We start from the raw sequence: 17,996 nt of genomic DNA, 5'->3' as shown, positions 1-17,996 counted from the left end.
GGTTCTTCATAACATTGTTGCTGAAATTTTTGTTCTTGAAATTGATGTTGACCATGATATGGGAAATCACCAAAATTGTTGTCCATGTAAGAGAAATCTGGTTGATCCATCCATTCTTGATCACAAGAATTAGAATACTGATTGTACTCATATCCTTCTTGATAATTATATCCATGTCCCGACTGAGTATTCTGAGAGTTGAAGTGGTTATAAGAGCATTCATAACTATAGTGACCCTGAACACCACAAACTTGACAGAAGCTGTATGTTGTAGGGGCAACTTGCGACATCTCATCGACACTCATCGGATACAAGATCGGCTCTGTAGCTTTCGACGAATATGCCTCAACTATGGAAGATAGAAGTGCAAAGGTATCGACTTCTTCCATTGTAACCCTGTAACAGCACAAACACAGCCAAGAACGCAGTAAAAGCTACCTCACTTGGAACTGAAGTCCCAAGGAGGCAAAGGAAACATTATAAATAACTAAACAAAAACAATAGATACAACAACAACTAAGAAAAGTGAGAAAAGAATCCGAGTCAGTGAATTTTAATGCACACTGATGACAAGTACATAAACTAATTAATTAACACCGAGTCCCCGGCAGCGGCGCCAAAAACTTGTTCGGTGAAATCTACACGCAAGCGCACGTGATCACAAGTAATATATTAAGTTCGATCCCACAGAGACTGGTGAATTAAGAATACGCACCTATGCAACAATGTATGATCAATTTCCACTGCCAAGACAATTAACAAGGATTGGTTTCTTTTATACTAATAATTAAAATTACTAATCAAATTCAGAATAGGAAAACACATGGGATTCTAACTTCATTATCGAATTCATCTAGAATTGAAATTACTGATTAACATGCGACTGTTGATCCTAATCAGACAACACGAAAGTAATACATGCCAACTCTCGTTGCACACATATCATACCAATCAAAATCCGCAATTAAGACAGAATTCTCATGGACACCAACAAAGCTCAGACCCTATATCTCTATAGCGGTAGTGTAAGCAGAGAGGTTTAAATAACAAGTCATCTATCGTGATTACACAGGGTGATAAAAATAGTTCAAGTCTATCACAAATTATGCTTCATTCACATAATCCTATGTTTACATGGCATAGTTCTAAATTCAATCATCCACTCTCGCTTCAGAAAGAATTAACAAACAACTTAGAAGTTAGCTACGCTCCTAAGAAGAATAAGCACGGCTCATGCAAAGAAATCAACATACGTCACACAATCAAGTAATTAATATTCGTTACTAGACTACATCGATAAATCCATTAGAATCCCATGAAGGCGGTTAGTTCATAATCGAACTAATCGACATCATGGGTTCTAATGAAAACATGATAGATAAAAACAACAAGTAATTGGAATAAAAATGCTTGTATTAATAATAATAAGGATCACACGTTACAGATTTGATGTTCACGATCTTGCTCGAAACTGTCACTTCCTCGCAAAGAACGATCCAATACAACTGATAATGTGCTTGAATGATTAAACTCAAAACTATGATATTGTTCTCTACTAACTACGTTACTAGGCTAGGGTTTTACACACGAGAAATTAAAACACATTGACCAAGTCAACCGGGCCTCGACCGCTGCGAAAAATCCATCATAAAGCTTCAAATTCGGCCCAGGGGACTTCTGCAGAGCGCGGGCGCGCTAACTTAGCGCAGGCGCGCTAGTCACAGCAGTTAGTAGCGCGGGCGCGCTAACAAGTAGCGCGGGCGCGCTACTGTCTGCACTGGTGGCTCTGTTTCTTCGTTTCTCGCTCGTTCTCGCGTGCATGTCCTTCCTCGCTCCTAGTACCACTTCCGTAGGTGATCACGGTTGCATTTAGCATATGCAACAAGCCCTTTAAACCCCTAGATAGCTCTAGTGGACGAGTGTGCTCTCGTGAGGGTTTGTAGAAGATGTACCCACAAAATCCCAAGTCGTGAGGAATCCACAATTCTCTATTCTTGCAAATAATGCACCAAAACCAACCTAAAATGATAGAAAATCACTTCATCACCTCAACTCGTGACCTGCACAGAAAAACACTAAAAACACATTAAAAGACACTAAACACTTAAGTACAACCAACCAATTTAAGTGGAAATGAAGGCCTATAAGTGTGTATAAATACCACTTATCAACCTTAGACCGAGCAATTAATCACCAATAAAAAAAAAGAAAAAAAAATTATTATAGTGAATAAAATAGAAGGGTGTGGACATTCTTTGGGACCTTGGCTGTTAGTTGGACTTGAGTGACGGGGTGTTAGTTCTAAACTTTTACGATTCTTGATTGGGATTCTGTGGGAGTAGTAGTTTTTCTCTTGTCTCAATAAAAGAACATGCTTGCACACACTGGCACTCCACACTTGTAAATAGAAGGGTAATTGACTTAGTAGCGAGAGAGATGAAATTCGAGAACATTAGCACAGTCTGAGGTATAAAAATTGGCAAGGCAATTACTTCATAGTTCACTCATTCATCACGTAGTTGCATTCATACATTGCATTGTATTATTGTTAGTGTCGTTGACGCTTGAGGACAAGCATCAGTTTAAGTTTGGGGGTGTGATAAGTGGTATTTATACACACTTATAGGCCTTCATTTCCACTTAAATTGGTTGGTTGTACTTAAGTGTTTAGTGTCTTTTGATGTGTTTTTAGTGTTTTTCTGTGCAGGTCACGAGTTGAGGTGATGAAGTGATTTTCTATCATTTTAGGTTGTTTTTGGTGCATTAATTGCAAGAATAGAGAATTGTGGATTCATCACGACTTGGGATTTTGTGGGTACATCTTCTACAAACCCTCACGAGAACACACTCGTCCACTAGAGCTATCTAGGGGTTTAAAGGGCTTGTTGCATATGCTAAATGCAACCGTGATCACCTACGGAAGTGGTACTAGGAGCGAGGAAGGACATGCACGCGAGAACGAGCTGAAAACGAAGAAACAGGGCTGCCATGACAGACAGTAGCGCGCCCGCGCTAACTTCTAGCGCGCCCGCGCTACTTACTGCTGCCACTAGCGCGCCTGCGCTAGTTTAGCGCGGCCGCGCCCAGCAGAAGTTCCCTGGGCCGATTTTTGAAGCTTTCTGATGGATTTTCGCAGCGGTCGAGGCCCGGTTGACTTGGTCAATGTATTTTAATTTCTCGTGTGTAAAACCCTAGCCTCCAAGTAGTTTTAGTAGAGAACATTATCATAGTTTAATTTTGATCGAAGCACATTATCAGTTTGTATTGGATCGTTCTTCGCGAGGAAGTGACAGTTTCGAGCGAGATCGTGAACATCAATTCTGTAACGTGTGATCTTTATTATTAATTCAAGCATTTTTTATTCCATTTAATTCTTGTCTTTTATTTATTATGTTTTCACTAGAACCCATGATGTCGATTAGTTCGATTATGAACTAACCGCCTTCATGGGATTCTAATGAATTTATCGATGTAGTCTAGTAACGAATGTTAATTACTTGATTGTGTGACGTACGTTGATTTCTTTGCATGAGCCGTGCTTATTCTTCTTAGGAGCGTAGCTAACTTCTAAGTTGTTTGTTAATTCTCTCTGAAGCGAGAGTGGATGATTGAATTTAGAACTATGCCATGTAAACATAGGATTATGTGAATGAAACATAATTTGTGGTAGACTTGAACTATTTTTATCACCCTGTGTAATCACGATAGACGACTTGTTATTAAACCTCTCTGCTTACACTACCGCTATAGAGATATAGGGTCTGAGCTTTGTTGGTGTCCATGAGATTTCTATCTTAATTGTGGATTTTGATTGGTATGGTATGTGTGCAACGAGAGTTGGCATGTATTACTTTCGTGTTGTCTGATTAGGATCAACAGTCGCATGTTAATCAGTAAATTCAATTTTAGATGAATTCGATAATGAAATTAGAATCCCATGTGTTTTCCCTATTCTGAATTTGATTAGTAATTTTAGCTATTAGTATAAAAGAAACCAATCCTTGTTAATTGTCTTGGCAGTGATAATTGATCATACATTGTTGCATAGGTGCGTATTCTTAATTCACCAGTCTCTGTGGGAACGAACAAATATATTACTTATGATCACGTGCGCTTGCGTGTAGATTTTTGCAAACATAGCTTCATTTTCGGTTGTTTGAAATTGGAATCAACTTGTAGTTTCATTCTTGACTCGTTTGAGCCTGTAAACAACTTGTAGCTTCATTATTGACTAGATTGAAGTTTGAAACAACTTTTTTTTTTGCTAAATGAGTTGGAAACAACTTGTAGCTTCATTCCGGACTCGTTTGAAGTTGAAACCAACTTGTAGCTTCATTTTCGGTTGTTTGAAATTGGAATCATCTTGTAGTTTCATTCTTGACTCGTTTGAGCCCAGAAACAACTTGTAGCTTTATTATTGACTAGATTGAAGTTGGAAATAACTTTTTTTTGCTAAATTAGTTGGAAACAACTTGTAACTTCATTTCGGACTTGTTTGAAGTTGAAACCAACTTGTAGCTTCATTTTCGGTGGTTTGAAATTAGAATCAACTTGTAGTTTCAATCTTGACTCGTTTGAGCCCGGAAACAACTTGTAGATTCATTATTGACTAGATTGAAGTGGGAAACAACTTGTAGCTTCATTTTCGGTTGTTTGAAATTCGAATCAACTTGTAGTTTCATTCTTGACTCGTTTGAGCCCGGAAACAACTTGTAGCTTCATTATTGACTAGATTGAAGTTGGAAACAACCATTTATTTTGCTAAATGAGTTGGAAACAACTAGTAGCTTCATTCCAGACTCGTTTGAAGTTAATACCAACTTGTAGCTTCATTTTCGGTTGTTTGAAATTGGAATCAACTTGTAGTTTCATTCTTGACTCGTTTGAGCCCGGAAACAACTTGTAGCTTCATTATTGACTATATTGAAGTTGGAAACAACTTGTAGCTTCATTCCATACTCGTTTGAAGTTGAAAACAACTTGTAGCTTCATTTTCGGTTGTTTGAAATTGGAATCAACTTGTAGTTTCATTCTTGGCTCATTTGAGCCCAGAAACAACTTGTAGCTTCATTATTGACTAGATTGAAGTTGGAAATAATTTTTAGCTTCATTCCGGACTCGTTTGAAGTTGAAAACAACTTGTAGCTTCATTCTGGACTCATGTGAAGTTGAAAACAACTTATAGCTTCATTTTCGGTTGTTTGATATTGGAATCAAGTTGTAGTTTCATTCTGGACTCGTTTGAGCCTGGAAACAACTTGTAGCTTCACTATTGACTAGATTGAAGTTGGAAACAATTTTTAGCTTCATTCCGGACTCGTTTGAAGTTGAAAACAACTTGTAGCTTCAATTTCGGTTGTTTGAAATTGCAACTAACTTGTAGTTGCATTCTTGACTCGTTTGAGCCTGGAAACAACTTGTAGCTTCATTATTGACTAGATTAAAGTTGGAAACAATTTTTAGCTTCATTCCGGACTCGTTTGAAGTTGAAAACAACTTGTAGCTTCATTTTCGGTTGTTTGAAATTGGAATCAACTTGTAGTTTCATTCTTGACTCGTTTGAGCCTGGAAACAACTTGTAGCTTCATTATTGACTAGATTGAAATTGGAAATAATTTTTAGCTTCATTCCGGACTCGTTTGAAGTTGAAAACAACTTGTAGCTTCATTTTCGGTTGTTTGAAATTGGAATCAACTTGTACTTTCATTCTTGACTCGTTTGAGCCCGGAAACAACTTGTAGCTTTATTATTGACTAGATTGAAGTTGGAAATAACTTTTTTTTTGCTAAATTAGTTGGAAACAACTTGTAACTTCATTTCGGACTTGTTTGAAGTTGAAACCAACTTGTAGCTTCATTTTCGATGGTTTGAAATTAGAATCAACTTGTAGTTTCAATCTTGACTCGTTTGAGCCTGGAAAGAACTTGTAGATTCATTATTGACTAGATTGAAGTGGGAAACAACTTGTAGCTTCATTTTCGGTTGTTTGAAATTAAAATCAACTTGTAGTTTCATTCTTGACTCGTTTGAGCTCGGAAACAACTTGTATCTTCATTATTGACTAGATTGAAGTTGGAAACAACCATTTTTTTTGCTAAATGAGTTGGAAACAACTTGTAGCTTCATTCCGGACTCGTTTGAAGTTGAATCCAACTTATAGCTTCATTTTCGGTTGTTTGAAATTGGAATCAACTTGTAGTTTCATTCTTGACTCGTTTGAGCCTGTAAACAACTTGTAGCTTCATTATTGACTAGATTGAAGTTTTAAACAACTTTTTTTTGCTAAATGAGTTGGAAACAACTTGTAGCTTCATTCCGGACTCGTTTGAAGTTGAAACCAACTTGTAGCTTCATTTTCGGTTGTTTGAAATTGGAATCAACTTGTAGTTTCATTCTTGACTCGTTTGAGCCTGGAAACAACTTGTAGATTCATTATTGACTAGATTGAAGTGGGAAACAACTTGTAGCTTCATTTTCGGTTGTTTGAAATTAAAATCAACTTGTAGTTTCATTCTTGACTCGTTTGAGCCCGGAAACAACTTGTAGCTTCATTATTGACTAGATTGAAGTTGGAAACAACCATTTTTTTTGCTAAATGAGTTGGAAACAACTTGTAGCTTCATTCCGGACTCGTTTGAAGTTGAAACCAACTTATAGCTTCATTTTCGGTTGTTTGAAATTGGAATCAACTTGTAGTTTCATTCTTGACTCGTTTGAGCCTGTAAACAACTTGTAGCTTCATTATTGACTAGATTGAAGTTTGAAACAACTTTTTTTTTTGCTAAATGAGTTGGAAACAACTTGTAGCTTCATTCCGGACTCGTTTAAAGTTGAAACCAACTTGTAGCTTCATTTTCGGTTGTTTGAAATTGGAATCATCTTGTAGTTTCATTCTTGCCTCGTTTGAGCCCGGAAACAACTTGTAGCTTTTTTATTGACTAGATTGAAGTTGGAAATAACTTTTTTTTGCTAAATTAGTTGGAAACAACTTGTAACTTCATTTCGGACTTGTTTGAAGTTGAAACCAACTTGTAGCTTCATTTTCGGTGGTTTGAAATTAGAATCAACTTGTAGTTTCAATCTTGACTCGTTTGAGCCCGGAAACAACTTGTAGATTCATTATTGACTAGATTGAAGTGGGAAACAACTTGTAGCTTCATTTTCGGTTGTTTGAAATTGGAATCAATTTGTAGTTTCATTCTTGGCTCATTTGAGCCCGGAAACAACTTGTAGCTTCATTATTGACTAGATTGAAGTTGGAAATAATTTTTAGCTTCATTCCGGACTCGTTTGAAGTTGAAAACAACTTGTAGCTTCATTCTGGACTCATGTGAAGTTGAAAACAACTTATAGCTGCATTTTCGGTTGTTTGATATTGGAATCAACTTGTAGTTTCATTCTTGACTCGTTTGAGCCTGGAAACAACTTGTAGCTTCACTATTGACTAGATTGAAGTTGGAAACAATTTTTAGCTTCATTCCGGACTCGTTTGAAGTTGAAAACAACTTGTAGCTTCATTTTCGGTTGTTTGAAATTGCAATAAACTTGTAGTTGCATTCTTGACTCGTTTGAGCCTGGAAACAACTTGTAGCTTCATTATTGACTAGATTGAAGTTGGAAACAATTTTTAGCTTCATTCCGGACTCGTTTGAAGTTGAAAACAACTTGTAGCTTCATTTTCGGTTGTTTGAAATTGGAATCAACTTGTAGTTTCATTCTCGACTCGTTTGAGCCTGGAAACAACTTGTAGCTTCATTATTGACTATATTGAAATTGGAAATAATTTTTAGCTTCATTCCGGAGTCGTTTGAAGTTGAAAACAACTTGTAGCTTCATTTTTGGTTGTTTGAAATTGGAATCAACTTGTACTTTCATTCTTGACTCGTTTGAGCCCGGAAACAACTTGTAGCTTTATTATTGACTAGATTGAAGTTGGAAATAACCTTTTTTTGCAAAATTAGTTGGAAACAACTTGTAACTTCATTTCGGACTTGTTTGAAGTTGAAACCAACTTGTAGCTTCATTTTCGGTGGTTTGAAATTAGAATCAACTTGTAGTTTCAATCTTGACTCGTTTGAGCCCGGAAACAACTTGTAGATTCATTATTGACTAGATTGAAGTGGGAAACAACTTGTAGCTTCATTTTCGGTTGTTTGAAATTGGAATCAATTTGTAGTTTCATTCTTGACTCGTTTGAGCCCGGAAACTTGTAGATTCATTATTGACTAGATTGAAGTTGGAAACAACCATTTTTCTTGCTAAATGAGTTGGAAACAACTTGTAGCTTCATTCCAGACTCGTTTGAAGTTAATACCAACTTGTAGCTTCATTTTCGGTTGTTTGAAATTGGAATCAACTTGTAGTTTCATTCTTGATTCGTTTGAGCCCGGAAACAACTTGTAGCTTCATTATTGACTATATTGAAGTTGGAAACAACTTGTAGCTTCATTCCATACTCGTTTGAAGTTGAAAACAACTTGTAGCTTCATTTTCGGTTGTTTGAAATTGGAATCAACTTGTAGTTTCATTCTTGGCTCATTTGAGCCCGGAAACAACTTGTAGCTTCATTATTGACTAGATTGAAGTTGGAAATAATTTTTAGCTTCATTCCGGACTCGTTTGAAGTTGAAAACAACTTGTAGCTTCATTCTGGACTTATGTGAAGTTGAAAACAACTTATAGCTGCATTTTCGGTTGTTTGATATTGGAATCAACTTGTAGTTTCATTCTTGACTCGTTTGAGCCTGGAAACAACTTGTAGCTTCACTATTGACTAGATTGAAGTTGGAAACAATTTTTAGCTTCATTCCGGACTCGTTTGAAGTTGAAAACAACTTGTAGCTTCATTTTCGATTGTTTGAAATTGCAATTAACTTGTAGTTGCATTCTTGACTCGTTTGAGCCTGGAAACAACTTGAGCTTCATTATTGACTGGATTGAAGTTGGAAACAATTTTTAGCTTCATTCCGGACTCGTTTGAAGTTGAAAACAACTTGTAGCTTCATTTTCGGTTGTTTGAAATTGGAATCAACTTGTAGTTTCATTCTTGACTCGTTTGAGCCTGGAAACAACTTGTAGCTTCACTATGACTAGATTGAAGTTGGAAACAATTTTTAGCTTCATTCCGGACTCGTTTGAAGTTGAAAACAACTTGTAGCTTCATTTTCGATTGTTTGAAATTGCAATTAACTTGTAGTTGCATTCTTGGCTCGTTTGAGCCTGGAAACAACTTGAGCTTCATTATTGACTGGATTTAAGTTGGAAACAATTTTTAGCTTCATTCCGGACTCGTTTGAAGTTGAAAACAACTTGTAGCTTCATTTTCGGTTGTTTGAAATTGGAATCAACTTGTAGTTTCATTCTTGACTCGTTTGAGCCTGGAAACAACTTGTAGCTTCATTATTGACTAGATTGAAATTGGAAATAATTTTTAGCTTCATTCCGGACTCGTTTGAAGTTGAAAACAACTTGTAGCTTCATTTTCGGTTGTTTGAAATTTGAATCAACTTGTACTTTCATTCTTGACTCGTTTGAGCCCGGAAACAACTTGTAGCTTTATTATTGACTAGATTAAAGTTGGAAATAACTTTTTTTTTGCTAAATTAGTTGGAAACAACTTGTAACTTCATTTCGGACTTGTTTGAAGTTGAAACCAACTTGTAGCTTCATTTTCGATGGTTTGAAATTAGAATCAACTTGTAGTTTCAATCTTGACTCGTTTGAGCCCGGAAACAACTTGTAGATTCATTATTGACTAGATTGAAGTGGGAAACAACTTGTAGCTTCATTTTCGGTTGTTTGAAATTAGAATCAACTTGTAGTTTCATTCTTGACTCGTTCGAGCCCGAAAACAACTTGTAGCTTCATTATTGACTAGATTGAAGTTGGAAACAACCATTTTTTTTGCTAAATGAGTTGGAAACAACTTGTAGCTTCATTCCGGACTCTTTTGAATTTGAAACCAACTTATAGCTTCATTTTTGGTTGTTTGAAATTGGAATCAACTTGTAGTTTCATTCTTGACTCGTTTGAGCCTGTAAACAACTTGTAGCTTCATTATTGACTAGATTGAAGTTTGAAACAACTTTTTTTTGCTAAATGAGTTGGAAACAACTTGTAGCTTCATCCCGGACTCGTTTGAAGTTGAAACCAACTTGTAGCTTCATTTTCGGTTGTTTGAAATTGGAATCAACTTTTAGTTTCTTTCTTGACTCGTTTGAGCCCGGAAACAACTTGTAGATTTATTATTGACTAGATTGAAGTTGGAAATAACTTTTTTTTTGCAAAATTAGTTGGAAACAACTTATAACTTCATTTCGGACTTGTTTGAAGTTGAAACCAACTTGTAGCTTCATTTTCGGTGGTTTGAAATTAGAATCAACTTGTAGTTTCAATCTTGACTCGTTTGAGCCCGGAAACAACTTGTAGATTCATTATTGACTAGATTGAAGTGGGAAACAACTTGTAGCTTCATTTTCGGTTGTTTGAAATTGGAATCAACTTGTAGTTTCATTCTTGACTCGTTTGAGCCTGGAAACTTGTAGCTTCATTATTGACTAGATTGAAGTTGGAAACAACCATTTTTTTTGCTAAATGAGTTGGAAACAACTTGTAGCTTCATTCCAGACTCGTTTGAAGTTAATACCAACTTGTAGCTTCATTTTCGGTTGTTTGAAATTGGAATCAACTTGTAGTTTCATTCTTGACTCGTTTGAGCCCGGAAACAACTTGTAGCTTCATTATTGACTATATTGAAGTTGGAAACAACTTGTAGCTGCATTCCATACTCGTTTGAAGTTGAAAACAACTTGTAGCTTCATTTTCGGTTGTTTCAAATTGGAATCAACTTGTAGTTTCATTCTTGGCTCATTTGAGCCCGGAAACAACTTGTAGCTTCATTTTCGGTTGTTGAAATTGGGATCAACTTGTAGTTTCATTCTTGACTCGTTTGAGCCCGGAAACAACTTGTAGCTTCATTATTGACTAGATTGAAGTTGGAAATAATTTTTAGCTTCATTCCGGACTCGTTTGAAGTTGAAAACAACTTGTAGCTTCATTCTGGACTCATGTGAAGTTGAAAACAACTTATAGCTGCATTTTCGGTTGTTTGATATTGGAATCAACTTGTAGTTTCATTCTTGACTCATTTGAGCCTGGAAACAACTTGTAGCTTCACTATTGACTAGATTGAAGTTGGAAACATTTTTTAGCTTCATTCCGGACTCGTTTGAAGTTGAAAACAACTTGTAGCTTCATTTTCGGTTGTTTGAAATTGGAATCAACTTGTAGTTTCATTCTTGACTCGTTTGAGCCAGGAAACAACTTGTAGCATCATTATTGACCCGATTGAAATTGGAAATAATTTTTAGCTTCATTCCGGACTCGTTTGAAGTTGAAAACAACTTGTAGCTTCATTTTCGGTTGTTTGAAATTGGAATCAACTTGTACTTTCATTCTTGACTCGTTTGAGCCTGGAAACAACTTGTAGATTCATTATTGACTAGATTGAACTGGGAAACAACTTGTAGCTTCATTTTCGGTTGTTTGAAATTAAAATCAACTTGTAGTTTCATTCTTGACTCGTTTGAGCCCGGAAACAACTTGTAGCTTCATTATTGACTAGATTGAAGTTGGAAACAACCATTTTTTTGCTAAATGAGTTGGAAACAACTTGTAGCTTCATTCCGGACTCGTTTGAAGTTGAAACCAACTTATAGCTTCATTTTCGGTTGTTTGAAATTGGAATCAACTTGTAGTTTCATTCTAGACTCTTTTGAGCCTGTAAACAACTTGTAGCTTCATTATTGACTAGATTGAAGTTTGAAACAACTTTTTTTTTGCTAAATGAGTTGGAAACAACTTGTAGCTTCATTCCGGACTCGTTTGAAGTTGAAACCAACTTGTAGCTTCATTTTCGGTTGTTTGAAATTGGAATCAACTTGTAGTTTCATTCTTGACTCGTTTGAGCCCGGAAACAACTTGTAGCTTTATTATTGACTAGATTGAAGTTGGAAATAACTTTTTTTTGCTAAATTAGTTGGAAACAACTTGTAACTTCATTTCGGACTTGTTTGAAGTTGAAACCAACTTGTAGCTTCATTTTCGGTGGTTTGAAATTAGAATCAACTTGTAGTTTCAATCTTGACTCGTTTGAGCCCGGAAATAACTTGTAGCTTCATTATTGACTATATTGAAGTTGGAAACAACTTGTAGCTTCATTCCATACTCGTTTGAAGTTTAAAACAACTTGTAGCTTCATTTTCGGTTGTTTGAAATTGGAATCAACTTGTAGTTTCATTCTTGGCTCGTTTGAGCCCGGAAACAACTTGTAGCTTTATTATTGACTAGATTGAAGTTGGAAATAACTTTTTTTTGCTAAATGAGTTGGAAACAACTTGTAGCTTCATTCCAGACTCGTTTAAAGTTAAAACCAACTTGTAGCTTCATTTTCGGTTGTTTGATATCGGAATCAACTTGTAGTTTCATTCTTGACTCGTTTGAGCCCGGAAATAACTTGTAGCTTCATTATTGACTATATTGAAGTTGGAAACAACTTGTAGCTTCATTCCATACTCGTTTGAAGTTGAAAACAACTTGTAGCTTCATTTTCGGTTGTTTGAAATTGGAATCAACTTGTAGTTTCATTCTTGGCTCTTTGAGCCCGGAAACAACTTGTAGCTTCATTATTGACTAGATTGAAGTTGGAAATAATTTTTAGCTTCATTCCGGACTCGTTTGAAGTTGAAAACAACTTGTAGCTTCATTCTGGACTCATGTGAAGTTGAAAACAACTTATAGCTGCATTTTCGGTTGTTTGAAATTGGAATCAACTTGTACTTTCATTCTTGACTCGTTTGAGCCCGGAAACAACTTGTAGCTTTATTATTGACTAGATTGAAGTTGGAAATAACTTTTTTTTTGCTAAATTAGTTGGAAACAACTTGTAACTTCATTTCGGACTTGTTTGAAGTTGAAACCAACTTGTAGCTTCATTTTCGATGGTTTGAAATTAGAATCAACGTGTAGTTTCAATCTTGACTCGTTTGAGCCTGGAAACAACTTGTATATTCATTATTGACTAGATTGAAGTGGGAAACAACTTGTAGCTTCATTTTCGGTTGTTTGAAATTAAAATCAACTTGTAGTTTCATTCTTGACTCGTTTGAGCCCGGAAACAACTTGTAGCTTCATTATTGACTAGATTGAAGTTGGAAACAACCATTTTTTTTGCTAAATGAGTTGGAAACAACTTGTAGCTTCATTCCGGACTCGTTTGAAGTTGAAAACAACTTGTAGCTTCATTTTCGGTTGTTTGAAATTGAAATCAACTTGTAGTTTCATTCTTGACTCGTTTGAGCCAAGAAACAACTTGTAGCTTCATTATTGACCCGATTGAAATTGGAAATAATTTTTAACTTCATTCCGGACTCGTTTGAAGTTGAAAACAACTTGTAGCTTCATTTTCGGTTGTTTGAAATTGGAATCAACTTGTACTTTCATTCTTGACTCGTTTGAGCCTGGAAACAACTTGTAGCTTTATTATTGACTAGATTGAAGTTGGAAATAACTTTTTTTTTGCTAAATTAGTTGGAAACAACTTGTAGCTTCATTTCGGACTTGTTTGAAGTTGAAACCAACTTGTAGCTTCATTTTCGATGGTTTGAAATTAGAATCAACTTGTAGTTTCAATCTTGACTCGTTTGAGCCTGGAAACAACTTCTAGATTCATTATTGACTAGATTGAACTGGGAAACAACTTGTAGCTTCATTTTCGGTTGTTTGAAATTAAAATCAACTTGTAGTTTCATTCTTGACTCGTTTGAGCCCGGAAACAACTTGTAGCTTCATTATTGACTAGATTGAAGTTGGAAACAACCATTTTTTTGCTAAATGAGTTGGAAACAACTTGTAGCTTCATTCCGGACTCGTTTGAAGTTGAAACCAACTTGTAGCTTCATTTTCGGTTGTTTGAAATTGGAATCAACTTGTAGTTTCATTCTTGACTCGTTTGAGCCCGGAAACAACTTGTAGCTTTATTATTGACTAGATTGAAGTTGGAAATAACTTTTTTTTGCTAAATTAGTTGGAAACAACTTGTAACTTCATTTCGGACTTGTTTGAAGTTGAAACCAACTTGTAGCTTCATTTTCGGTGGTTTGAAATTAGAATCAACTTGTAGTTTCAATCTTGACTCGTTTGAGCCCGGAAACAACTTGTAGATTCATTATTCACTAGATTGAAGTGGGAAACAACTTGTAGCTTCATTTTCGGTTGTTTGAAATTCGAATCAACTTGTAGTTTCATTCTTGACTCGTTTGAGCCCGGAAACAACTTGTAGCTTCATTATTGACTAGATTGAAGTTCGAAACAACCATTTTTTTTGCTAAATGAGTTGGAAACAACTTGTAGCTTCATTCCAGACTCGTTTGAAGTTAAAACCAACTTGTAGCTTCATTTTCGGTTGTTTAAAATCGGAATCAACTTGTAGTTTCATTCTTGACTCGTTTGAGCCCGGAAATAACTTGTAGCTTCATTATTGACTATATTGAAGTTGGAAACAACTTGTAGCTTCATTCCATACTCGTTTGAAGTTGAAAACAACTTGTAGCTTCATTTTCGGTTGTTTGAAATTGGAATCAACTTGTAGTTTCATTCTTGGCTCATTTGAGCCCGGAAACAACTTGTAGCTTCATTATTGACTAGATTGAAGTTGGAAATAATTTTTAGCTTCATTCCGGACTCGTTTGAAGTTGAAAACAACTTGTAGCTTCATTCTGGACTCATGTGAAGTTGAAAACAACTTATAGCTGCATTTTCGGTTGTTTGAAATTGGAATCAACTTGTACTTTCATTCTTGACTCGTTTGAGCCCGGAAACAACTTGTAGCTTTATTATTGACTAGATTGAAGTTGGAAATAACTTTTTTTTTGCTAAATTAGTTGGAAACAACTTGTAACTTCATTTCGGACTTGTTTGAAGTTGAAACCAACTTGTAGCTTCATTTCGATGGTTTGAAATTAGAATCAACGTGTAGTTTCAATCTTGACTCGTTTGAGCTTGGAAACAACTTGTAGATTCATTATTGACTAGATTGAAGTGGGAAACAACTTGTAGCTTCATTTTCGGTTGTTTGAAATTAAAATCAACTTGTAGTTTCATTCTTGACTCGTTTGAGCCCGGAAACAACTTGTTGCTTCATTATTGACTAGATTGAAGTTGGAAACAACCATTTTTTTTGCTAAATGAGTTGGAAACAACTTGTAGCTTCATTCCGGACTCGTTTGAAGTTGAAACCAACTTATAGCTTCATTTTCGGTTGTTTGAAATTGGAATCAACTTGTAGTTTCATTCTTGACTCGTTTGAGCCTGTAAACAACTTGTAGCTTCATTATTGACTAGATTGAAGTTTGAAACAACTTTTTTTTTGCTAAATGAGTTGGAAACAACTTGTAGCTTCATTCCGGACTCGTTTGAAGTTGAAACCAACTTGTAGCTTCATTTTCGGTTGTTTGAAATTGGAATCAACTTGTAGTTTCATTCTTGACTCGTTTGAGCCCGGAAACAACTTGTAGCTTCATTATTGACTAGATTGAAGTTGGAAACAACCATTTTTTTGCTAAATGAGTTGGAAACAACTTGTAGCTTCATTCCGGACTCGTTTGAAGTTGAAACCAACTTATAGCTTCATTTTCGGTTGTTTGAAATTGGAATCAACTTGTAGTTTCATTCTAGACTCTTTTGAGCCTGTAAACAACTTGTAGCTTCATTATTGACTAGATTGAAGTTTGAAACAACTTTTTTTTTGCTAAATGAGTTGGAAACAACTTGTAGCTTCATTCCGGACTCGTTTGAAGTTGAAACCAACTTGTAGCTTCATTTTCGGTTGTTTGAAATTGGAATCAACTTGTAGTTTCATTCTTGACTCGTTTGAGCCCGGAAACAACTTGTAGCTTTATTATTGACTAGATTGAAGTTGGAAATAACTTTTTTTTGCTAAATTAGTTGGAAACAACTTGTAACTTCATTCGGACTTGTTTGAAGTTGAAACCAACTTGTAGCTTCATTTTCGGTGGTTTGAAATTAGAATCAACTTGTAGTTTCAATCTTGACTCGTTTGAGCCCGGAAATAACTTGTAGCTTCATTATTGACTATATTGAAGTTGGAAACAACTTGTAGCTTCATTCCATACTCGTTTGAAGTTTAAAACAACTTGTAGCTTCATTTTCGGTTGTTTGAAATTGGAATCAACTTGTAGTTTCATTCTTGGCTCGTTTGAGCCCGGAAACAACTTGTAGCTTTATTATTGACTAGATTGAAGTTGGAAATAACTTTTTTTGCTAAATGAGGTTGAAACAACTTGTAGCTTCATTCCAGACTCGTTTAAAGTTAAAACCAACTTGTAGCTTCATTTTCGGTTGTTTGATATCGGAATCAACTTGTAGTTTCATTCTTGACTCGTTTGAGCCCGGAAATAACTTGTAGCTTCATTATTGACTATATTGAAGTTGGAAACAACTTGTAGCTTCATTCCATACTCGTTTGAAGTTGAAAACAACTTGTAGCTTCATTTTCGGTTGTTGAAATTGGAATCAACTTGTAGTTTCATTCTTGGCTCTTTGAGCCCGGAAACAACTTGTAGCTTCATTATTGACTAGATTGAAGTTGGAAATAATTTTTAGCTTCATTCCGGACTCGTTTGAAGTTGAAAACAACTTGTAGCTTCATTCTGGACTCATGTGAAGTTGAAAACAACTTATAGCTGCATTTTCGGTTGTTTGAAATTGGAATCAACTTGTACTTTCATTCTTGACTCGTTTGAGCCCGGAAACAACTTGTAGCTTTATTATTGACTAGATTGAAGTTGGAAATAACTTTTTTTTTGCTAAATTAGTTGGAAACAACTTGTAACTTCATTTCGGACTTGTTTGAAGTTGAAACCAACTTGTAGCTTCATTTTCGATGGTTTGAAATTAGAATCAACGTGTAGTTTCAATCTTGACTCGTTTGAGCCTGGAAACAACTTGTATATTCATTATTGACTAGATTGAAGTGGGAAAACAACTTGTAGCTTCATTTTCGGTTGTTTGAAATTAAAATCAACTTGTAGTTTCATTCTTGACTCGTTTGAGCCCGGAAAACAACTTGTAGCTTCATTATTGACTAGATTGAAGTTGGAAACAACCATTTTTTTTGCTAAATGAGTTGGAAACAACTTGTAGCTTCATTCCGGACTCGTTGAAGTTGAAAACAACTTGTAGCTTCATTTTCGGTTGTTGAAATTGAAATCAACTTGTAGTTTCATTCTTGACTCGTTTGAGCCAAGAAACAACTTGTAGCTTCATTATTGACCCGATTGAAAATTGGAAATAATTTTTAACTTCATTCCGGACTCGTTTGAAGTTGAAAACAACTTGTAGCTTCATTTTTCGGTTGTTTGAAATTGGAATCAACTTGTACTTTCATTCTTGACTCGTTTGAGCCTGGAAACAACTTGTAGCTTTATTATTGACTAGATTGAAGTTGGAAATAACTTTTTTTTTGCTAAATTAGTTGGAAACAACTTGTAGCTTCCATTTCGGACTTGTTTGAAGTTGAAACCAACTTGTAGCTTCATTTTCGATGGTTTGAAATTAGAATCAACTTGTAGTTTCAATCTTGACTCGTTTGAGCCTGGGAAACAACTTCTAGATCATTATTGACTAAGATGAACTGGGAAAACAACTTGTAGCTTCAATTTTCGGTTGTTTTGAAATTAAAATCAACTTGTAGTTTCAGTTCTTGAATCGTTTTGAGCCCGGAAACAAACTTGTAGCTTCATTTATGACTAGATTGAAGTTGGAAACACCATTTTTTTGCTAAATGAGTTGGAAACAACTTAGCTGCTAGGCTTCATCCGGACTCGTTTGAAGTTGAAACCAACTTGTAGCTTCATTTCGGTTGTTTTGAAATTTGGAATCAACCTGTAGTTTCATTCTTGACTCGTTTGAGCCCGGAA

The sequence above is a fragment of the Daucus carota genome, chromosome 3 (assembly GCF_001625215.2).
Source record: "Daucus carota subsp. sativus chromosome 3, DH1 v3.0, whole genome shotgun sequence".
NCBI lineage: Eukaryota > Viridiplantae > Streptophyta > Magnoliopsida > Apiales > Apiaceae > Daucus > Daucus carota.
This window is presented reverse-complemented; position numbering follows the sequence as displayed.